Genomic DNA, 25,132 nt, shown 5'->3' on the forward strand with positions numbered 1-25,132 from the left:
TTGATTCACAACTACATCGTGCACATGGACCACATACTTCTTTTTCTGGATGACATTTCTCAGCCAATGATTTGACACCTCCAAAACCTGAAATGTTCACAGTAATTAGCTGTGGAAGTGGTAATGGAATTACATTGAACAACGGTTTTCCTTCAGATAACAACTTAAACTTGTCTTTGTGCAAACCAGTCATCTAGATATACTTTCCTGTAGATCTTTTACCTGGCATGATCTTATTGACACTGTAAAGACTTTTCCAGTAAACAACACTGGAACAACACCAAATTTGCCAAATTTTCTAGTACAAGAACAAAGCCCATTAATTTTTTTTATTCGTACTTGAATATCACCAAGTAGAACATTTTCCACTTTATTTCTATTTACACATTTTTGTTTAAGTTGCCTGAACTGTAGTAGTCTCTTTTTGATCATGTTTATTTCCTTGAAAACTCCAGGACATTGAAATCCAACTCTAAATTTCTTCTGAATAGTTGCAAACTGTTTCATATGAGATTTCAGCTTTTTATGCTGTTTCCTATCAAATCTGCTGTCATTATGTTCATGACAGAAATCGTCTTTTCTATATTTTTCACCAAGTTTGTCAACAAGCATCTGAAACTGTTTCAAATGCCTCAAATTGCATTTCAATGTGAATCTATCTGATACACCTTGAGACACTTTTTTTATAGCCCACCATTGTGGCAAGACTAATCTTCTTATTGCTTTGTCAGTATTTGTTGTCAAAGGTACAGTACCTAGCATACATGCAGAATACAAATTACTAAGCTCTAACAAAGTTTGCTTTGAGGACAACGTAAGACAAAGACTCCTTTTGATTCTCTTATCAAATGATGGTTTATTTTGCATGTTCATTGTCTCTAACACTGATACAGCACAGCGATATTTAAAGGATCATGTAGAGTCCAAACTCAAAATCTGTTTAAGGCTTCTGTTCAAAATGAAAATACGGTGAACCAGTTAAAAGCCTTCCGCTGGCCACACATCTGAATACGGACACCAGAGCGTCGCCACAGCAAACCTACCAGAACTGGAATCTTCTATGGTCCCTGTTGATACGAAAAATGGAACTCGATTAGACAAGGGCCAGTCGAGTACTGAGTAGTGCATACAATTTGATAACGCACAGGGCAAGCGAGTACGCACTTTGATAATGCCTTCCGGCCTATGATGTCGGCGTGTTGTCTTCGGTATGCACGCTGTGTGAACTCTGGCATGAGGCCCACCTTACTAAAATATAAGGCTTCGAAACAGTAATTTGATGAATGAAACTGCAATCAAATGTATCCCGACTGGATATAACATAAACCACAGCTACGTTGTTCGCCTAATCCAATAGATCCCGGCAATAGATCGGCTATCGACCTTGAAGACGGACAGCGGGAGGTCCTATGTTACTCTCTCGCTGTCAGATTACACAGTGGAGAGCGCGCGTGATTTTTACACTACAAAAGCGTGAACGGAAATAAAAACAAACTTAGGGACTAAAAGAGAAGTTGGTCCACTTAACTAGGTATATTTTGTTCACATACACGCCTGGCCTTGAAAATGGGGCAGTGTTGAAGATGGGCCATTGCGGCTCCGGCAAAAAACGGTATTTTCCTTCTCGACCATCAGAAAATGCCAATTAGTGTACAAAAAATTGTGTGGTGAAACTTACCTCGCCAAGGAGACCGGTAATGCCACTTTTAGGAATAAAAGACCTCCAAATTCGACAAAATTTATGAAAGAAAATTTCATGAAAAATGAATCAACGGTCGCTCTCAGCTAGGTGGGGGCGCTCTTCATTCGAAATGATTTCTTTATTTAAATATGCTAATAAGGGGGTCCACTGCCAGACTGTTACGTGCAGAGAAAACGAACAAAAGGGTGAACTCAGCAGTTAACGTTTAAACAAAATTTATTACGAAAATAAAACTAATTGCTAAGTTAGGGATAGAATACAAGCTTTAAAGTGTACAGACTACTTATCTCAGCTGGGACGGCAAAGCTCCAGTCTCAGAGTTGTAACAGTCAGTTGGATGAATGAACAGTCCTTTGGTTTGCAGGCTTGAAGCTACACAAAGTCCACAGTATAAATCCAGCGTTGACAGTGAAGGTCTTGAAAAGTCTTGAGAATGACTACTGCTGGAGTTTATAGTAACACACGAGAGACACGATCCCAAAAGTCTGACTGGAAGCTGAGCGCGTCCCTTTTATAAAGGCATATAAGAACAATCTAGAACTTTTATTGATATGCTAATTACTGTTCTAAAATTATCTCCCTTACACAACTAATCAACTTTCCAGAACATTCCAAACATGACTAATTGAATTCAAGGTTGTGAGGTCATTAAGGGCAGTGACCTTGAGAATGTTCTAGACTAATTGAACTCAGGTCATGATGAGTGTGGGGTAAATGACCTACATAACACACCCCCTCTTCAAAAACAAAGAAAATTTTTCAAAGAAAAATCTTTCTTTTACAAATGTAATCTTGAAAAGGATTTAAGTACTCAAAATTTTTTTTTTTTTTACTCTAAAGTAAAATTTCTTGAAAGTGAACAACAATAAACTCTAAATACGAGAGAGACAGTCTGCAATTAAATTGTCTCTGCCTTTGATATGTCTAATATCAAGATTAGACTCCTGTAACATTAAACTCCATCTTAGCAATCTCTGATTTTTGCCTTTAAATTTCTGCAGAAAAACAAGAGGGTTGTGATCAATATAAACCACTATTGGCTGATTTGAAGAAGTAACTAAACTTCAAAATGCTGTAAAGCTAATATCAAAGATAAACACTCTTTTTCAATTGTAGAGTAGTTTCTCTGGGATTTGTTAAATTTGCGTGAAAAATAGCAAACAGGATGATCTACACCATGACTATCCTCTTGCAATAAAACAGCACCAGCAGCCGTATCACTAGCATCTACAGCTAATTTGAATGGCAAAGTGAAATCTGGTGCAGACAACACTGGGGCACTTTGCAGTATGGCTTTAAGTGTATCAAATGCCTGTTGGCATTGCTCTGACCAAACAAACTTTACTTTCTTTTTAAGTAAGTTAGTCAAAGGCTCAGTAATTGTGGAGAAATTTGGACAGAATTTTCTGTAGTAACCAGCCATACCGAGAAAGCGCATCAGTTGTCGTTTGCAGTTTGGTATGGGAAAACTTGAAATGGCACTGATTTTGGCATCAACAGGTTTTACCTCACCCTGTCCTACAGTATGTCCGAGGTAAGTTACCCTAGCCCAACCAAACTCAGATTTGGCAAGGTTGACAGTCAACATTGCTTTGCTCAGTCTCTCAAAGAACTTCCGCATGAGCTTGATGTGTTCCTCCCAGGTGTCACTATACAGGACGACGTCGTCAACGTAAGCTGCACATCCGTCTAGCCCGGATATGACGTCGTTGATCATCCGTTGGAACGTTGCCGGAGAGTTCTTCATTCCGAATGGCATCACCTTGTACTGGAACAATCCGTCTGGTGTAACAAAGGCGGATATTTCACGAGCACGATCCGTCAGAGGGACTTGCCAAAATCCCTTCAGTAGGTCAAATTTCGTCACATACTTGGCTTTTCCCACTCGGTCGATGCAGTCATCAATCCTCGGGATCGGGAAAGTGTCTGTCTTTGTTAAAGTGTTGACTTTCCTAAAGTCCGTACACATACGATAACTGTGATCTGATTTGGGAACAAGTATGCACGGCGAACTCCAGTTACCATTACTGGGTTCAATAAAGTCATTGTCCAGCAGGTATTTGACTTCTTCCTGGAGATATTTTGCTTTTGTTGGATTCAGTCTGTATGGATGTTGTTTTACAGGCTTACTGTCCCCAACATCAACGTCGTGATAGATGACGTTTGTCCTCGTTGGAACATCTTGAAACAGGTGTTTATATTCGTGGAGCAGTTCTTTCACCTGTTGTTGTTGTTCTGGCTGGAGGTGTGCCAACTTTGTAGACTCCAGCTTCTCCAGGATTTCTGAGTTCTGAAGCTTGACCGAGCCCAGCTTTGAGTTTAGAGTATTTTCACTCAAGTCAGTTTCAGTATCACTATCTTCATAATGGCCAGAACTGACGGTACTGACAGGCTGAGTTATAGTAGGATTATCCCTATCCAAATATGGCTTAAGCATATTTATGTGACATAGCTGTTTTTGTTTTCGCCTGTCAGGTGTTATTATGATGTAATTTAAATCACTCAATTTCTTATCATTAGGTATGGCCCAAAGTAACGAGCATGGAGTGGTTTGCCAGGAATTGGAAGTAGAACAAGAACCTTTTGACCCGGTTCAAACTTCCGTTTTGAGGTGCTTTTATCATATTTGGTTTTCATTGACTGCTGAGATGACTCAAGATTTTCTCTGGCTAATTCACATGCTTTAGAGAGTTTCGTACGAAAATCTGACACATATTGCAAAATATTCAGACAATCATCATCGTCTGATAGGAATTTCTCTTTAACGAGCTTAAGTGGGCCACGGACTGTATGTCCAAATACAAGCTCAAATGGGCTAAAACCAAGAGACTCCTGAATTGACTCTCTAACAGCAAAGAGCAGAAAATGAATTCCTTCATCCCACTGCTTCTCTGTGTCAAAACAGTAGGTCCTAATCATGTTTTTCAAAGTTTGATGAAATCGCTCAAGAGCACCCTGACTTTCTGGATGATAGGCGGATGACCTATACTGTTTAATGCCTAGCTGATCCATTACTGTTGAAAAATTCCAGACATAAAGTTGGAGCCTTGATCGGACTGGACACATTTAGGGAGGCCAAATAAAGTGAAAATTTGACTAAAGCTTTCACTATAGTCTTTGTCTTTATATTTCTCAGTGGTATGGCTTCTGGGAACCGAGTTGATGTACACATTATTGTCAGCATGTACTCATTTCCTGATCTTGTTTTTGGTAGGGGCCCAACACAGTCTATTAGTATCCTACTAAATGGTTCTTGAAATGCAGGAATTGGCTGTAAAGGGGCCTTTGGAATGGTCTGATTTGGCTTTCCTACCATTTGACATGTGTGACAAGTTTTACAGAAATGTGCTACATCCTGCCTGAGATTAGGCCAATAAAAGTGACTGAGAATTTTATGATAAGTTTTCCTGACTCCTAAGTGACCAGCCCAGGGGGTTTCATGGGCCAGGCGCAATATTTCAGCACGGTAGGGCTTTGGAACCACAATTTGATGTTTTATAGCCCAATCGTCATCAACCAAAACATCTGGAGGTCTCCATTTACGCATGAGAATACCAGATTTTGTATAATGGGAAACAGAGCTATCTGAAGTTTTACCTTCATCATCTACCCTGTCAAACAAAGACAAAATATCTGGGTCTTTGTGTTGTTCTGCAATGAGATTTGATCTAGAAAATGTCTGACTTTGGTCAGCAGAAGTTTTACTGGAAGTTTCAAATCCACGAGGGATAACGGAATGCTCCGTGTCAAACACCTGACTGAGAAAGGTGTCATTTAAGTCAACATCTGTGACATTATTTTTGAGAGTATTTTGATTCTCGGAAGTTTTCTTTGACATGGCTCGAGTAATGGCACATGATGGGAAAAGGCCGGGAATGTCTTCCTCTATTGGCTCTGGATTCTGATCTAAAGTAGGATTATCAGTCACAAGTGGATTAGTAATGACCTTGTCCCCAGCAAGGTCGTTTCCAAGAAGAAGGTGAATCCCTTCAAAAGGCAAAAAAGGCCTAATACCTAAAGCCACAGGTCCAGAAACAAAGTCCGAAGACAAATAGACATTATGGAGAGGAACAGGAATGTAGTCATTACAATCTACCCCCTTAATAAGAACTTTAGAACCTGAAAATGACTTTTCAGAAAACGGCAGGGTATCTGCCAACAAAAGAGACTGGGAAGCCCCGGTATCTCTTAAAATTTTGACAGGGGTAGCGGAAGAAAAATCACTAGAAAGTGATATAAAACCATCATGAATAAATGGTTCGAAAATACCCATAATGCTATCTTGAGAAGAATTGACCTTGACCTCATTAATTGGGGATAAGAGGGGTTTAACCTCAGAAAATGTGTTGCACACATTATTAGACTCTAATTGAGTTGATGAAGAAATAAAGCGGTGGCTTAGATCCACTTTGACCACTTTGACCTTCACGTTTTCTTTTCAATTTGAAACACTCTGACATTAAATGGCCGTCTTTCTTACAATAATTACAAGAAAGTGTACCGAACTGTTTGTCAGAAGGAGATTGAGACTTGGGATCTGATGATGTGGGAGTGTTACTTGAATTTTGTGAACTGTTGACATTTGATTTTCTGCTGTCCTTTGAGAAATTCTTGGATGAAAAGGACGAGTTAAATTTACCTGCATTGTTTCTGTATGAAAAGGACTGGGATGGTTTGCTGAGAAATGAAGATTTGTGGGTCAATGAATAATCATCGGCCAAACGTGCAGCAACCTCTAATGTATCTGCCTTTTGTTCATTGATAAACGTCTTGATGTCACTCCGGATGCACCTTTTAAATTCCTCAATCAAAACAAGCTGTCGTAATTTGTCATAATTCTGATTGACCTTTTCAGAAGAGCACCAACGATCAAACAGTTGTTCTTTTGTTCGAGCAAATTCAACATAAGTTTGATCCTTCACCTTCTCACAATCCCTAAATTTCTGACGGTAAGCTTCAGGCACCAACTCATAGCCCTTGAGAATTAATTCCTTCACAGAATCATAATCTGAAGCCTGCTCTACTGACAACTGAATGTAAATTTCTCTGGCTTTACCGACCAAAGCACTCTGCAAAAGCATAGACCATGACTCCTTAGGCCAATTCAGACTCTGAGCAATTTTCTCAAAATGAAGGAAATATTTATCAACATCCTTTTCTTGGAAAGGGGGAACTAGCCTGAAATGCTTAGTGATGTCAAAACCGTCTGAAGGGAAGAATTTTCCTGACTTTCCAAGCTCTAAACGTCTTATTTCTACCTGTAATCGCTGTTCTTCTAATCGCAATTCTTTTCTCTCTGTCTTTCTTCCATTTCTAACTGCATTTGTATTTTTTCCTTTTCTAATGCCTGTCTCTCTTTTTCCATTTGTAATTCTTTTTCTTTCATTTGTAATTCTTTTTCTTTCTGTCTTTCTTCCATTGCTAACTTTTCACGTGCCAAATCTGCCTGTATTTCTAACTCTAATTTTCTGAGTTCAAAGGAAGACTCAGGTTCATAATCTTTTAAGGCAGACTCCTCAAAATGGCCTGCATTAACTAAATGTTTTGCAATCTTGAACTGTATTTCTCGCTTGCGCATAGATCTTTTGACATCTACTTTAAGGAAATTTGCCAGTGCTATGAGGTTGTCTTTTCTGAGGGAATTAAATGTGTCCTGATCAAGGTCATCCATAAATTCGTCTGGTTTAAATTCCGCCATGATTGAATTTCGCTGAGTTCACAGTATACAGTAGTTTTGAAAAGGCTGTCAAATGTTGTCAAACGGCTCAAAATATTCGTATCCCGGACAAGCCCCCAATTTTGTTACGTGCAGAGAAAACGAACAAAAGGGGAACTCAGCAGTTAACGTTAAAACAAAATTTATTACGAAAATAAAACTAATTGCTAAGTAGGGATAGAATACAAGCTTTAAAGTGTACAGACTACTTATCTCAGCTGGGACGGCAAAGCTCCAGTCTCAGAGTTGTAACAGTCAGTTGGATGAATGAACAGTCCTTTGGTTTGCAGGCTTGAAGCTACACAAAGTCCACAGTATAAATCCAGCGTTGACAGTGAAGGTCTTGAAAAGTCTTGAGAATGACTACTGCTGGAGTTTATAGTAACACACAAGAGACACGATCCCAAAAGTCTGACTGGAAGCTGAGCGCGTCCCTTTTATAAAGGCATATAAGAACAATCTAGAACTTTTATTGATATGCTAATTACTGTTCTAAAATTATCTCCCTTACACAACTAATCAACTTTCCAGAACATTCCAAACATGACTAATTGAATTCAAGGTTGTGAGGTCATTAAGGGCAGTGACCTTGAGAATGTTCTAGACTAATTGAACTCAGGTCATGATGAGTGTGGGGTAAATGACCTACATAACAATATACGCATTTGTTTTTGCGTAAATGCGAGCACTATTACAGTGAATTATCTTACAAATGTTTTTTTAACAAAAGTGAATGTGTTGTTATTAGAGTAGTGTCGGTATTCTGAATTTTCCATCCTGATTTTGGGAAATGAGCAATGAATGAGCAGACTGTAGGTATTTAAGATAAATGTTAAATCTTCAATGCAACTAAACCATAAGTATGTCATAAATAATACAAACAAATAAAATCATTTGTTTGTTTTGTTGTATGTGAGCCAAGTCTAAGACACACAACAAAAGTACTGTTTCAGTCTCAGCTAAATGTCACCTCAGATGCCAACAGAGAACACCATTTCCACTCCATAATTTCAACGCCCTCACTCTCCCCCCCCCCCCCCCCGTTCGCTACGCTCACTCGCCGCTAGGTCGCTTCGCTCCCTCACTGTCAACCCGTCTACTTTCTTGAATTACCCGGCTACTTTTAAATATCAGGACAACACTGACTACCAATGCCAACCTACTACCATTATTTCATAGCTGCAATTTGTAGCTCTACGGTGAGGCGGTCGGTGATTTTTGGTTTTGCGGCCTCGCTCACCAGTAGAGCTACAATGCCAAAGGCCCTACCTCCACGCTACATCATAGTTCATATGTCTCCATGTGTGCATCGACGCGAACCTAGGCTGTTAAGCGCGTGCAGCTGATTAGCCGGGATAACGCAATCAGCAGTCTCAAATTGTTCATACCCCTTTAGCGTGCCTCGCCTTATTAACTGAAAGTGGTGTTTGACTGTCGATAAGTAAAATAGCCCCCGTGCTTTAGATGGCACTCCTAGCGAATACTGCTGAAAGATTGAATTTGACAAATGGATTGTTAGCCATTGCAGAGGCTAATGGAGTGCACTGACATGGATTCTCACGTGGGGAACATTACATCAGTCATTTTCAAATAGCTGTAACAAATACGTTCACCAATATCATTAAGATACCCTTACCGTATAATTTACCTCGACTTCTCTCCTGTTTGTCATGGAACACAATATATCGCCAATTTAAGGACTCCGTAGATCAACTTTGAATACATGAATCCACAATTCTACGCGTCCGTCATGCATTATGGGAAATAAACGGGTCACGGGGTCATTCGTTCCATTTCAGCTCTCTAGTGGTGCATGACAAGCGATCTTTTCTACGCAGTTGTGTCATGGACAGAGGAAGCAAACTTCCTTGTTTTTTCGAGATTTTTTTTTTAAATCACACCGAATATAAACATTCATATCGCGTTCGAAACTCACACATAAGTAATTTTTATCATGTTTAACCAAAATATTTGTATAAAATAACCGAAAATCTCACTTCGTATTTTTAACACCGTAAGTTACCGTTAACTGTGGGTCCATAGCTGTGGTGTTTTCAGACGGGATTCCTGCCTTTTTACGGGCTGGTTTTGACTTTGACGATTTTAACCCCGCCATCACAAAAAGTCAAAAAGTCAAAACCAGCCCGTAAAAGGCAGGAATCCCGTCTGAAAACACCACAGCTATGGACCCACAGCTACGTCACCGTTCCGTACATTTTTATTTGTGAGAAAGAAATGCTCGCGAACTAAATAATCGAGTAAATTTCAAGTTAAGTTTCAAAACAGTTTATAAATGTAAATTTAAGAAATTTCTTAATGGCCCGTTCTGATCGAACAACTTACTGTTATAGTGTACACAAACTAGCTAAGGTCGATCATTGAAATTAAAAGTTAGGCCTACATTAAGATATGATTGCATAATTTCGTCTACGCCCATGTAAGGTTTTCGTTCACTGTTAAATTATAATACATTGTCATCGTCGAAACAGTTTTCGAGGTGATTTTAACTTGCTGTTCACTTACAGCTAGGCTCCGACACCTCGGGGGGTGTGGGGGGGGGGGTGGGGGGGCTAACTCCCATAGATGGCTATACGGGGAGGGTCCGCGCGAAAGGGGTCGGTTTTTTGCACTGTTTGGTATCAGAAAGGGTATACTTTTCACGAGATGTTGGTATGAGAAAGGGTGCGGTTTTAAACACAAACTTACATTTGTTAAAAAATCATGCTGTCAACACTGGAAACCCATGTATCTACATCCCAGATCTAGCTACCATCAAATTTCCGATCAGTCAGTTGGACTGTTGGTACCCCTGGTACGCAAGGCGAGTGAGTCGTATCTGTATACGGAAAACGCCCTCAAGAGGTCTCGCGGTATTCTATGAGATTTTACATGTAAGCATGGCAGATTATTAGTCCGACTGTTCTTAGACTGATTAGATTAATATAATTATATAGGGCTCAGCCCTTGGTGTCGTGCCAGGGGTTATTAAAGATTGGCAATGTTATTGATTGATTCATGATAAACTGTAATTGTTACTTCATAAACGTTTATATGACAACTACCGGTATGCCCAGTTTCCCTCTGATGAAAGCAGTTCATGTACGTACGCGACGTCAAACCGTGCAGCAGGGCAGGTATAGATTTTCTGTAGCGTGTAAAAATTTTGGACAAAAATTGGCAATTTTTACAATGATAACAGCCTATTGCGATAAACAAGGGACGTATTATGCAATCATTATCATTGCAATGGTAACCGCACTGCCCACCTTCCACTTGCAAGCTGAAAACTATAGCGTTCCGTCTAAGAACTGGCAATTTTTGAATCTAATTATTGACACAGGGGGCGCTCTTCTATAATTCAATACCAGCATTCTTTGCGTATGCCCCCGTTCATGCTGCGGGCCGAAGTGTACGCCGTAAACTGCTTGGCAGGCGGTATTCTCTACGTCATCAGTTTATGTGTGCCCCATTTGACAAGTTGTGTATACTATACAACTTGCTCACTCAGTGCGGACGCAGATATGCGATTTTTCCGTTGTTGCTAAGCATGCTTATGCCAAATTCCATCGTTGCCAAGGGGTCCTGGCGTTCGCTTCAGAGCAACATCTGACTGACTGGGCGACGGTTCAGGTAGGTGGAGCTCTCCAAAATTTCGTTTAATTTCGCCCAGTAAGTTTGAGATCGAATATTTTACGTAGTCTTATTTTAAGAATACTGGTCTCCGATCAAAATTGAATGTTCATGCAGTAATCCTCCTCTAAATAATGTAAATATGCCCAAAGAAAATTGACATTGCTGACGATAGTGGATTGCATCGTTAGGAGAAAGTTGTCGGGATTATGTCCTGCTTTCTGATATTAACATTTTCCTCTCACGGCCTTGTCTTGATCAATTTTAGTAATTTCAGTAACAGTTTATGTATAGGAATAGATTTTGTGAATATCGCTTCTGGAGGAAGTCATTTGACAGTACGACAGTGTTTGAAATGCAGACACCTGAAAACCGGAAGTACATTAAGTTTCCAGGCGATATCATTGATGACAACTTCGTTCACAATATTCTCATTTAGTATCACGGTCGTTTAATCCAGTTATTTGTTAGGGAAGCATTCAGTTGACAATCTTGTGTGGCTTACTTGATGTATAGTCATGCAGAATAGTTATAACCGTCGCGGTATTTCAAAAACAATAACATGCAAGTTATCCTCGAGCCACAGTCACTTACGGTTCGATACATGGCGATGCATGGCCGCTTTGGTATGCATTAGAAATATAGGAAATCGGGAAATGGAATAGCCGCTATACGCACGTACAGCCGAGTTCGGAGACGGATTTTCCTGACTTAAAGCTAAAATAGTTTACTTAATAAACCAGCATCGATGACTTCCAATATGTCTCTGAATCCATACCTGTTATGATAGTGTATCGTCAGTAACGATCTTGTGCTGCGGCATTTTGTAATACTGACGTGTTTTGTAATAACTTACGCAAAATGTAATAAGGGGTATCAGCATTTTGTAATAACTGACGCATTTTGTAATAACGTCTGCAGTATTTTGTAATAAACCAGTCTACGCGTTTTGTAACAAGGGTATCAGCATTTTGTAATAAAAAATTGTCTACGCAAAATGTAATAAGGGTATCAGCATTTTGTAATAAGTCGCACTTTGTAATAACAGTTAACGCATTTTGTAATAATTTTAAAAACTTTCCGCAGCTTTAAAGCATTAACAGATATTTTATTGACTTTGGAATGGTATTACAAAGTGTGTCTTTACTCGTTAAGTAAGTACAACAATTGATCGCTCCCTGACTTCTATTTCCATTAGAAAGACTTAATTTTAGATAGCTGTCAATCAGTATTTTTACTAACTGATCATTGAGGCAGGTAACTACTAGATTTTGACTAGTTTATTATCATATATTTGAGAGAATCATTGGTATACACGGTCAGTTCATTTATTAAACAGAGGATAATGACATTCTTTCCGATGTATTGCAGACAACCAGTAATCAACAGGTAGATACTCAGATAAAATAAAATATAATAACATAAATTATTGTACATCTGCCTTCGCAAACAATAGAATCGAGCTTCCGTAAAAACGGGCACGTAACGGGCATGCAATAACCCCTTTACTTTCATATTTGATGATAAACAGTGCGTCATTGAATGAAACTCCATACTGTACTTTGAAAATAACTTCTGATAAAAGAAACAGCAGTAAATGTATTACGACAGTTTGAAGGTGAAACATATTATGAGGTAATAACAAAAGTTCACCAAGACGGCACTGTACAAATATGCCACGACATCGCTGCTCGGCTCGTACATCGAATGTTGGATGAGCGCGCGATGTAAACAAAGATGGCGCTTACCCTTAACCTGCTCGCAGTTAAGAGGGCGATGCAGAATATGCCTCTAAAGTGTAACTAAACTAAACTAAAATAGTAAGAATAATCTGATGTTTTAGCGATTTGACTTGTTTAGCTACTAAAGTGGAAGTATATCTGACCTGTTGAGTATGTATGTATGTATGTATGTATGTATGTATGTATGTATGTATGGATATATGTATGTATGTATGTACGTATGTATGTATGTATGTATGTATGTATGTATGTATGTATGTATGTATGTATGTCTGCATCTATGTGGGTAGGGAGGGAGGAAGGGAGGGAGGGAGGAAAGAGCGCCTGAGTATGCATGTCTATCTATCTATCTATCTATCTATCTATCTATTTATCTATCTATCTATCTGTCTGTCTGTCTGTGTGTCTGTCTGTCTGTCTGTCTGTCTATCTATCTTTCTATGGCTGTTATCATTTAATGATAATGGCAGATATTTGGCAGGTATAACCATTAGGATAGCGAATCAAATGTAGCTTAATCATAGTATTGCAGGGCAGCTTATCCTAGCTCGTTGGCTAAACAAATTTTACCATTGGGCGATAGCGTAGACTCAAAGGAGGAACACAATGGGAAAGAAATAGATCTGAGAAAACAAAACCATTGCTCAGTAGATATGAATTGTCACCTTTTACATACAAGGAAAAGTGGCTTGTCTGTCAATAGAGCTTTATTTTGTCCTTGTCTATGGGTTGATTAAAATAAATTATCATTCAGTATTTTAATTGACTGCTTCACGTCAGTGGTTATTTCAGTATATTTTGATAAATATCAGCTGTCTGCATTGACATATTAACGTGCCCCTTCCATCTTATTACAGTAAATTATCGAAATCAACTTTAGAGAAACACGTTTCATACGTATAGAAGTTGCTTAGAATACTGCAACCTTTCGTACATTTATTTTCCTCTTTAGAACCTTTGCAACCCAAGGCCCTGGGGTGGAGTTGACATTTGGGAAGTACCATCTAGCATGATGTCTGACTTCTTAAATTAACAAAGACTGTCCCCCATACCATTATATTTTTGGACTCATCGTAAAATACTTTGTGCCAAAAATATGCAAATTATGGTCACGTGACCTCATTAAGTATTCGAAATTGCCGCCAATATTTAATATATTGTATTTTTCCAACATATTTCTTTATTTTCATAGGAATTCCTCATTAATTCATCATTTTTCATCACTAAACCTGTTTTCTATCACGTCAGCATGGACTGAAATGAAATTGTGACACAAATTTTGAAAAAACACTGATATTTTGTATCATTTTGACCTGCTAAGTGTAATGTAAACAAAAGCTCTGTATAATTATGAAATATTTCCCACAGTATGTATATTTTGAATGACAATGACATACTTGTCCCAAAATATGCTAATACCGGTCATGTGACCTAATAAGGTATTCAAAATGGCCGCCAACAATATATATATATATATATATATATATATATATATATATATATATATATATATATATATATAATATGAAAGTTCATCGCAAGTATTGCTGGCAGAGTGCTCGATGGTGCGAATCCAGAGCAAAATAGTGTAGTGTTAACGGGAACTAAGGCAATTTCAAGGTAGGCGTTGTATTACTGGTCAGTTTCGTGTAGGTTGAACCTACACTCATCAGATACCGTAGCCTATTGAACAAGAACGCGGAGCTCAACAGAAAATATGCGTTGTATTGGACTGAATATGCAAATGAGCCTGAAGTTGAATGGCAGTGGAAAAAAGAATGGGGCGTGACAGATGGTGATGATTTGTCTGTCTCATGAATAACAGTCAGGTAACAAAATTCTTGAGGAGAAATTTGCTGGAGTGGCGACATGTGTTAACGAGTTCATTGCGTTTGTTAAGGGTGGCCAATTGGGTTTTGCATATATATATATATATATATATATATATATATATATATATATATATATATATATATATATATATATATATATATATATATATATATATATTCATCATTATTTTTACATGTTTTCCAATTTTCCAGTAAAAGATAATCGATATTTTATCATATCCCAATGCTAAATCACATTTTATAGTCCCACTACCATGGACTTTGATGTAAACTTTATACATTATGATAAACTTTACACAGATTTGATAAACCGTACACAGATTTTCTTGTCTTAACTCATAAGTCAAGAATTACACACAGCGCCCTTGAATACTGGTCAAACAGGTCAAGGTATCCTATTTTATATCATCTGACTATTGAATTTATCAAACTTTGTCCACAATTACAAGATATTTTTGGAATTGTAGTATTACAATTGCCCCAATATATGCAAATACTGGTCACATGACCTCATGAAATATTCAAAATGGCCACCAGTATTCTAAATTTACAATGATTTTCACATATTGCTTCTCTTTCTGACGACATTCTAAAGAATTTATCATTTCCCATTTCTCAATTATGTCTAAATGTATATTAGATTCTGTTGTCTACAATTGATGGTTCCAGGAAAATGTTTGTGACATCATTATTATGAACCCAATAAAAGCTTAGTTCAAATCACAGTGTACACTAACATTACAATCATTTTGCAAAACCCAGAATTTGATTATTCGAGTTATGCAAACTTCATCCGATATACATGAAAAAACATAAGAATACACAATTTTATTGTAACCAAAAACAATATTTATTGTTTTTCTTTAGTAAAAAAAGTAAAAATAATGTAGCAACGCCCTTAAAATCAGACTGAAACCCTCAAAATGTCATAAGGGAACCATTTTTGGATAAGGTTGGTTTTGTGGCATTTACATCATTAGTATAATAAAATTAGGTCTCAGAACACAACACTATCAATGTTGATGATGTCGCTGTCTTTTATCAAATTCTGAGCTCTGCATGTCATCTCCAAGCCTTTCTCTTTCCATCCACCAACAGTAACATTGAAGAGAAAAAAATGCAGAAAGGTCTGCAGTATATTTGCTTTTCATTGTACAGTACTGTATGTAAAACCTACTAAAACTGTCTCAGTTTGTTTTCTCAAAAAATAAATCGCATACAATAAATCTTATTCTGTCTTCAATTGCATTTTGACTGTCAACTCAGACCCCCTTATATGGCGTTATTATTATAACCTAGCCTTGGTAGTGCGATATAATATCGACATCATCATATTCTATTACATTTTTACGTATTCAGAAACCATAAAGCATTTTGAAATACATACAATATCAGCGGATGTTTATAATTATTACAAAATGCGTTAACTAATGTTACAAAACGCGTTTTATTACAAAACGCTGATACCCTTATTACAAATCGCGTAAACAATATTTTATTACAAAATGCTGATACCCTTATTACAAAATGCGTAGATCATTTTATTACAAAATGCTGATACCCTTATTACATTTTGCGTAAGTTATTACAAAATGCGTCATATTACAAAATGCCGCAGTACAGATCTTTTTGCATTTTTGGGTACGATTTCCGATTCTTCTCTTGATTTTTCTCTGAGTGTTTACAATGTGACGTAGTAACATGAAAAAAACAAAGTCCCCTTCCTATGACCCGTGTCTTAAGCCATAGCAGTGACTATTCACTATAGCCTCACCTGTACACACTAGAGAGTGTGATAGTCTAGAGCGCATGATGTATACCAAGGAGGCTGAAGTTCATTTCAAGTATAGGGAGTCTATCGGGCAGGTATGTAAGGGTCCCAAATTCGACAAAGTGAGCGTCGAACTGAGCGTGGAAAATGACAAAGTGAGCGTCGAACTGAGCGTTGGAAATGGCAAAGTGAGCGTCGAACTGAGCGTCGAATTGAGCGTTGAAAACTGACAAAGTGAGTGTCAAACAGCGTTTGATACAAAGTAAGCGTCAAACTGGGCGAAAAAAAGAAGAACTGAGTGCTAAAATGTAGCGAATATGCGAAATATAGCTCACATGGGTGCTCAGTTAGCGCGTACTGGATAGTACACGATTTGCCAGTTGGCTAATAAAAACGTGTTTACAATGATGCGCCCAATATTGGTGTCATAATTACAGTTAATTACAGTTTACTCTTCGTAGTCAAAAAGAATAAGAGATAGGAGTCAAGGTCCTGCAGTCGACGGACCTCGATGGAGCAATGTCAATCACTATAGTGTGCATGTATGTGAGTTGACAATGGCAGGCAGAGCGAGGTCAAATATACGTCATTCTCTATGGGTTGACCGAGACTGAAAAGTTTTGAGCCGATCATAAGCTTACGCCTGAAGCCAAAAAATTACTGTAACTTTCACTTTTTCGGGTGAAAGATGTTCTTGTGTATAAAGTGTGAAAGAGGCTGCCCACCTAACTATCCAAAATGTTTTTGTGTCGAGTTTGTGTTTGGTTCGTTTCAAAAATGTGTTCCTACATTCTTATCCGATTGTTTGTGTTAATAAAAAATGTTTGTTTCGCCTCGGATATTTGTAGGGAAGTTTGGATTAGTGTGTACGGTAATGTTTTGTTTGTGTGGGGAAAGCTTATGGCGAATGTATAAAGTGTGAAAGAGGCTGCCCACCTAACTATCCAAAATGTTTTTGTGTCGAGTTTGTGTTTGGTTCGTTTCAAAAATGTGTTCCTACATTCTTATCCGATTGTTTGTGTTAATAAAAATTGTTTGTTTCGCCTCGGATATTTGTAGGGAAGTTTGGATTAGTGTGTACGGTAATGTTTTGTTTGTGTGGGGAAAGCTTATGGCGATAATATATGTATAAAGTGTGAAAGAAGCTGCCCACCTAACTATCCAAAATGTTTTTGTGTCGAGTTGTGTTTAGTTCGTTTCAAAATGTGTTCCTACATTCTTATCCGATTGTTTGTGTTAATAAAAATTGTTTGTTTCGCCTCGGATATTTGTAGGGAAGTTTGGATTAGTGTGTACGGTAATGTTTTGTTTGTGTGGGGAAAGCTTATGGCGAATGTATAAAGTGTGAAAGAGGCTGCCCACCTAACTATCCAAAATGTTTTTGTGTCGAGTTTGTGTTTGATTCGTTTCAAAAAGGTGTTCCTACATTCTTATCCGATGTTTGTGTTAATAAAAATGTTTGTTTCGCCTCGGATATTTGTAGGGAAGTTTGGATTAGTGTGTACGGTAATGTTTTGTTTGTGTGGGGAAAGCTTATGGCGAGACGCAGCCGGACCTATGGTGTTACAATGTTGATAGAGTGGCCCTTTGACGCTAGCGTTTCGAAACCCGAGTGTGGTTTCTCATCAGTCGCAGTGTAGATTCTTTCCTTTGTTTGGTTTGTGAAAAATTATTTTAATGGGTTTTAGTGATCTTGCTCATCGAATAGCGAGGCAAGAATATCAATGTTTGGGTCTCGTTGTGAGTCCATTTGGTGGTCTGGTTTGTTTGTTTTTTGTTTCTCCACTTCTGTGAATTTTGTTTTGACTAGTGTGTCTTTTAGGTTTTTGTTTCTCTTGTAGGCAATGATTGGTGATTCTGGAAATAGATTCCTTAGAGTTGAGTCCTTCTCAAGTTCAGCCCAATGTTTCAAAAGAATTGCTTTAAGATCTTTTGTTTTTATGTAGGGGCTGTATGTTGTACTGAAGATGAGTTTGTTTGATGTTTCTTTACGTGTAATTGTACGGTTTGTTAGTGTATTACGAATACTGTGGTTTATTTTGTTTGTTATGTTCGTAATTTCGTTGTTTGTGTATTCTCTGTCGAGTAGTTTGTTTCTGAAGAGAGCGACTTTTTTAGTAAAGTCGTCATTGTTGTTACAAGTGCGAGCGTATCGAAGGATTTCACCTTTGATAAAGCCATTAAATGTTGCTGTCGGGTGACACGATTCTCTATGTAGAAATTGGAATGTGTCTGTTGGTTTAGTATGTGTTTTGATGTCGAGGATATTTTCTTTGTGGTATCTTGCACCTTTGAAAACTACTACATCTAGGAATGTAATTTCTTGTGTTGAGTTTTCGTATGAAAACTTAAACGTTGGGTGCATGTGTTGATTTTTTGAATGAAATTAGTGAGTTCGGTTTGTGTTCCCAGAAAGATTGCAAAGACATCATCTCTGAATCTTTTCCAGAAGTGAATGTTGTTGTTGTTGTTTACGATTATTTTCTTTTCAAGATCATGAAAAGCAATGTCGGCAATTTCCGGCGACGCATTCGATCCCATGCTACAGCCGCGGTTTGACGGAAGTATTGCTTGTTGATTCAAAACTGTTGTGTTTTAGAATTAGTGAAAGCATTTCTATTAAATATTCCGTTGGTGGTTTTTTGATACCGTAGTTTGTTTGAAGCGAGGTTTGTGAGTTTAATGTTTCACTGACTAGCCGAATCGCTTCGTCGTGAATTGTATGTATAAAGTGTGAAAGAGGCTGCCCACCTAACTATCCAAAATGTTTTTGTGTCGAGTTTGTGTTCAGTTTGTTTCAAAAATGTGTTCCTACATTCTTATCCGATTGTTTGTGTTAATAAAAAATGTTTGTTTCGCCTCGGATATTTGTAGGGAAGTTTGGATTAGTGTGTACGGTAATGTTTTGTTTGTGTGGGGAAAGCTTATGGCGAGACGCAGCCGGACCTATGGTGTTACAATGTTGATAGAGTGGCCCTTTGACGCTAGCGTTTCGAAACCCGAGTGTGGTTTCTCATCAGTCGCAGTGTAGATTCTTTCCTTTGTTTGGTTTGTGAAAAATTATTTTAATGGGTTTTAGTGATCTTGCTCATCGAATAGCGAGGCAAGAATATCAATGTTTGGGTCTCGTTGTGAGTCCATTTGGTGGTCTGGTTTGTTTGTTTTTTGTTTCTCCACTTCTGTGAATTTTGTTTTGACTAGTGTGTCTTTTAGGTTTTTGTTTCTCTTGTAGGCAATGATTGGTGATTCTGGAAATAGATTCCTTAGAGTTGAGTCCTTCTCAAGTTCGGCCCAATGTTTCAAAAGAATTGCTTTAAGATCTTTTGTTTTTATGTAAGGGCTGTATGTTGTACTGAAGATGAGTTTGTTTGATGTTTCTTTACGTGTAATTGTACGGTTTGTTAGTGTATTTCGAATACTGTGGTTTATTTTGTTTGTTATATTCGTAATTTCGTTGTTTGTGTATTCTCTGTCGAGTAGTTTGTTTCTGAAGAGAGCGACTTTTTTAGTAAAGTCGTCATTGTTGTTACAAGTGCGAGCGTATCGAAGGATTTCACCTTTGATAAAGCCATTAAATGTTGCTGTCGGGTGACACGATTCTCTATGTAGAAATTGGAATGTGTCTGTTGGTTTAGTATGTGTTTTGATGTCGAGGATATTTTCTTTGTGGTATCTTGCACCTTTGAAAACTACTACATCTAGGAATGTAATTTCTTGTGTTGAGTTTTCGTATGAAACTTAAACGTTGGGTGCATTGTGTTGATTTTTTGAATGAAATTAGTGAGTTCGTTTGTGTTCCCAGAAAGATTGCAAAGACATCATCTCTGAATCTTTTCCAGAAGTGAATGTTGTTGTTGTTGTTTACGATTATTTTCTTTTCAAGTTCATGAAAAGCAATGTCGGCAATTTCCGGCGACGCATTCGATCCCATGCTGCAGCCGCGGGTTTGACGGAAGTATTGCTTGTTGAATTCAAAACTGTTGTGTTTTAGAATTAGTGAAAGCATTTCTATTAAGTCTTCCGTTGGTGGTTTTTTGATATCGTAGTTTGTTTGAAGCGAGGTTTGTGAGTTTAATGTTTCACTGACTAGCCGAATCGCTTCGTCGTGAATTGTGTTTGTGTACATCGATACTACGTCGAGTGTTACAAGAAATGCATGTTGGGGGACATTTGTTTTTTCTATTTCTTGTATGAAATTTGTTGTGTCTTTTAAATACGTTGGTTGTTGCTGGACCAATGGTTTTATGAAGTAATCCAAGAATTCTGAGATTCTGTTAGTGGGACTGGAGCAGCCACTAATTATTGGTCTTCCTGCAAACGTTGAGTTTTCGGGCGGCGGTTTGTGAATTTTAGGTAGTAAGTACCACTGCGGGGTACGGATTTTTATGTTTTTTGGATCGAGATACTTATAAGTATCATGGTCGATGTGTTTTTTTTCTCGTACATTTTGTTTAATAGTTCGTGTACTTTGTTTACTGTTTGTTCTGTGTCGTCGCTGTCTATTTGTGTATAATACTGAGTGTTGCGTAATTGTCTTTCGCATTCGTGTATGTAATCTTTTGTGTTTACAATGACGATGCCTCGACCCTTGTCGAAGGATTTTATTGTAATTAGCCTATTGTTTGCAAGCTTGTTTATCGCGATTCTTTGAGCACGCGACATGTTCTGTTTCCTTGTTTGAAAGGGTATCTCTAGAAGTGCGAGTTTTGTCGCTTCCAGATAGCTTTCGAGTTTTGTGTTTTCTGTTGTTCGAGGAGTCCAGTTTGATTTTTCTTTGAATGGTTGTTGTTGCGATTGTTTGTGTCTCATGATATAGCGTAGTCTCATTATGCGACTATATTTGTTGAAATCATGAAGTAGTTTTATTCTGTTTGGTTTCGTTGGCGTCGGAATAATTTTAGGCCTTTGCCTAGTGCTATTATTTCGGTGTTTGTTAGTTTGAGTGATGAGAGATTTTTGATGAATTTCATGTTGTTGTCGGCATTTCTTTGGATGATAGCCGATTTATTTCTGCGGCTCTTTTGTCTGTTCCGGTGTTTATTCATTTGTTTTTAGTTTTTTTCGTGTTGTATTTCTTTCTTATGTTGTTACGGTTTTTGTTATTTCTTTTATGTGTTTGTGTGTTTTCTTGCATTTTGTTGGTTTTTTTGGTAGTTCTCTTTTTGGAGTAGTTGTTGGCCCTGAAAAGGGCCGTTTGGTATGGGTTTTTTTGTTTTAAACGCTTAGAGCGTTTGTTGTTTCGATGTATCTTCTTTATGGTTCTCTTCGATGATTCGATGTGTTTTGTGAGTAGTTGTTTTTGCTCTCTTTTTTCTCCCCAGCGTCGCTGATTTCACTGATGCGTTCGTTGGCTGCCTTGATTATGTCTTCAATTCTTGTGTTATTTTCTTCTTGGTGTAGTGGGAGGTAATTGTTGATGAGTTCGACAAATTTAACCCATTGTGTCGTTCCAGTTCGCGCCACTTTGATTTGAACGCTTGATCTGGTCTGTGGCCTGGCACTTGAGCTTTCAGGTTGATTTGTAGACTACGTGGGACTACTTTTTCGTGCAGGCATCGATTGATTGAAGACTGTTGTTGTTCTATGTTGTGTTGATTGGTGTAGAGTTGTTGTAGTTGGTTTCTGGTTTTCTTCAAGTAGCCGAACACTTCGTTGCTTATGCGATCTGAACTGGGTTGAGAGGTCGAAAAAGTGAGATCTGGAGACTTACTTTTTCCGTTTCTTGAGTTAGGTTGTGTTGCTGGTATGAGAGTCGGGTCTTCGTCGTCTGATGACTGGAAAGGTGTCTCTACGAGCTTCAGTGCCATTCTATCGAATGTATGTTGGAGAAGGCAAATAATGTATAAAGTGTGAAAGAGGCTGCCACCTAACTATCCAAATGTTTTTGTGTCAAGTTTGTGTTTAGTTCGTTTCAAAATGTGTTCCTACATTCTTATCCGATTGTTTGTGTTAATAAAAATTGTTTGTTTCGCCTTGGATATTTGTAGGGAAGTTTGGATTAGTGTGTACGGTAATGTTTTGTTTGTGTGGGGAAAGCTTATGGCGAGACGCAGCCGGACCTATGGTGTTACAATGTTGATAGAGTGGCCCTTTGACGCTAGCGTTTCGAAACCCGAGTGTGGTTTCTCATCAGTCGCAGTGTAGATTCTTTCCTTTGTTTGGTTTGTGAAAAATTATTTTAATGGGTTTTAGTGATCTTGCTCATCGAATAGCGAGGCAAGAATATCAATGTTTGGGTCTCGTTGTGAGTCCATTTGGTGGTCTGTTTGTTTGTTTTTTGTTTTCTCCACTTCTGTGAATTTTGTTTTGACTAGTGTGTCTTTTAGGTTTTTGTTTCTCTTGTAGGCAATGATTGGTGATTCTGGAAATAGATTCCTTAGAGTTGAGTCCTTCTCAAGTTCGGCCCAATGTTTCAAAAGAATTGCTTTAAGATCTTTTGTTTTTATGTAGGGGCTGTATGTTGTACTGAAGATGAGTTTGTTTGATGTTTCTTTACGTGTAATTGTACGGTTTGTTAGTGTATTACGAATACTGTGGTTTATTTTGTTTGTTATATTCGTAATTTCGTTGTTTGTGTATTCTCTGTCGAGTAGTTTGTTTCTGAAGAGAGCGACTTTTTTAGTAAAGTCGTCATTGTTGTTACAAGTGCGAGCGTATCGAAGGATTTCACCTTTGATAAAGCCATTAAATGTTGCTGTCGGGTGACACGATTCTCTATGTAGAAATTGGAATGTGTCTGTTGGTTTAGTATGTGTTTTGATGTCGAGGATATTCTCTTTGTGGTATCTTGCACCTTTGAAACTACTACATCTAGGAATGTAATTTCTTGTGTTGAGTTTTCGTATGAAAACTTAAACGTTGGGTGCATTGTGTTTATTTTTGAATGAAATTAGTGAGTTCGGTTTGTGTTCCCAGAAAGATTGCAAAGACATCATCTCTGAATCTTTTCCAGAAGTGAATGTTGTTGTTTGTTGTTTACGATTATTTTCTTTTCAAGTTCATGAAAAGCAATGTCGGCAATTTCCGGCGACGCATTCGATCCCATGCTACAGCCGCGGGTTTGACGGAAGTATTGCTTGTTGAATTCAAAACTGTTGTGTTTTAGAATTAGTGAAAGCATTTCTATTAAGTCTTCCGTTGGTGGTTTTTTGATACCGTAGTTTGTTTGAAGCGAGGTTTGTGAGTTTAATGTTTCACTGACTAGCCGAATCGCTTCGTCGTGAATTGTGTTTGTGTACATCGATACTACGTCAAGTGTTACAAGAAATGCATGTTGGGGGACATTTGTTTTTTCTATTTCTTGTATGAAATTTGTTGTGTCCTTTAAATACGTTGGTTGTTGCTGGACCAATGGTTTTATGAAGTAATCCAAGAATTCTGAGATTCTGTTAGTGGGACTGGAGCAGCCACTAATTATTGGTCTTCCTGCAAACGTTGAGTTTTCGGGCGGCGGTTTGTGAATTTTAGGTAGTAAGTACCATTGCGGGGTACGGATTTTTATGTTTTTTGGATCGAGATACTTATAAGTATCATGGTCGATGTGTTTTTTCTCGTACATTTTGTTTAATAGTTCGTGTACTTTGTTTACTGTTTGTTCTGTGTCGTCGCTGTCTATTTGTGTATAATACTGAGTGTTGCGTAATTGTCTTTCGCATTCGTGTACGTAATCTTTTGTGTTTACAATGACGATGCCTCGACCCTTGTCGAAGGGTTTTATGGTAATTTGTCTATTGTTTGCAAGTTTGTTTATCCCGATTTTTTGGGCACGCGACATGTTTTGTTTCCTTTCTTGAAAGGGTATCTCTAGAAGTGCGAGTTTTGTCGCTTCCAGATAGCTTTCGAGTTTTGTGTTTTCTGTTGTTCGAGGAGTCCAGTTTGATTTTTCTTTGAATGGTTGTTTTTGCGATTGTTTGTGTCTCATGATATAGCGTAGTCTCATTATGCGACTATATTTGTTGAAATCATGAAGTAGTTTTATTCTGTTTGGTTTCGTTGGCGTCGGAATAAATTTTAGGCCTTTGCCTAGTGCTATTATTTCGGTGTTTGTTAGTTTGAGTGATGAGAGATTTTTGATGAATTTCATGTTGTTGTCGGCATTTCTTTGGATGATAGCCGATTTATTTCTGCGGCTCTTTTGTCTGTTCCGGTGTTTATTTCATTTTGTTTTTAGTTTTTTTCGTGTTGTATTTCTTTCTTATGTTGTTACGGTTTTTGTTATTTCTTTTATGTGTTTTGTGTGTTTTCTTGCATTTTGTTGGTTTTTTGGTAGTTCTCTTTTTGGAGTAGTTGTTGGCCCTGAAAAGGCCGTTTGGTATGGGTTTTTTTTTGTTTTAACGCTTAGAGCGTTTGTTGTTTCGATGTATCTTCTTTATGGTTCTCTTCGATGATTCGATGTGTTTTGTGAGTAGTTGTTTTGCTCTCTTTTTCTCCCCAGCGTCGCTGATTTCACTGATGCGTTCGTTGGCTGCCTTGATTATGTCTTCAATTCTTGTGTTATTTTCTTCTTGGTGTAGTGGGAGGTAATTGTTGATGAGTTCGACAAATTTTAACCCACTGTGTCGTTCCAGTTCGCGCCACTTTGATTTGAACGCTTGATCTGGTCTGTGGCCTGGCACTTGAGCTTTCAGGTTGATTTGTAGACTACGTGGGACTACTTTTTCGTGCAGGCATCGATTGATTGAAGACTGTTGTTGTTCTATGTTGTGTTGATTGGTGTAG

General features: G+C 38.0%; 1 protein-coding gene and 1 long non-coding RNA gene across 5 annotated transcripts in view; one reads left to right on the forward strand and one right to left on the reverse strand.

Moving 5' to 3' along the window:
* LOC139124396 (uncharacterized) overlaps positions 1-25,132 on the forward strand; it is a 57,788-nt gene that overhangs the window by 12,021 nt on the left and 20,635 nt on the right. The window lies entirely within an intron of this gene.
* Positions 420-2,484, reverse strand: LOC139124568 (uncharacterized). Of its 2 annotated transcripts, none has more exons than XR_011549961.1 (2): positions 1,679-2,484; positions 420-1,067 (listed from the first exon to the last, which is right to left on the reverse strand). It is a non-coding gene; the product is annotated as an uncharacterized lncRNA (long non-coding RNA). The 2 variants fall into 2 exon arrangements; XR_011549962.1 differs by lacking the exon at positions 1,679-2,484 and adding an exon at positions 1,165-1,228.

Source organism: Ptychodera flava, assembly GCF_041260155.1.
Source record: "Ptychodera flava strain L36383 chromosome 23 unlocalized genomic scaffold, AS_Pfla_20210202 Scaffold_24__1_contigs__length_23054250_pilon, whole genome shotgun sequence".
NCBI classification, from domain to species: Eukaryota; Metazoa; Hemichordata; class Enteropneusta; family Ptychoderidae; genus Ptychodera; species Ptychodera flava.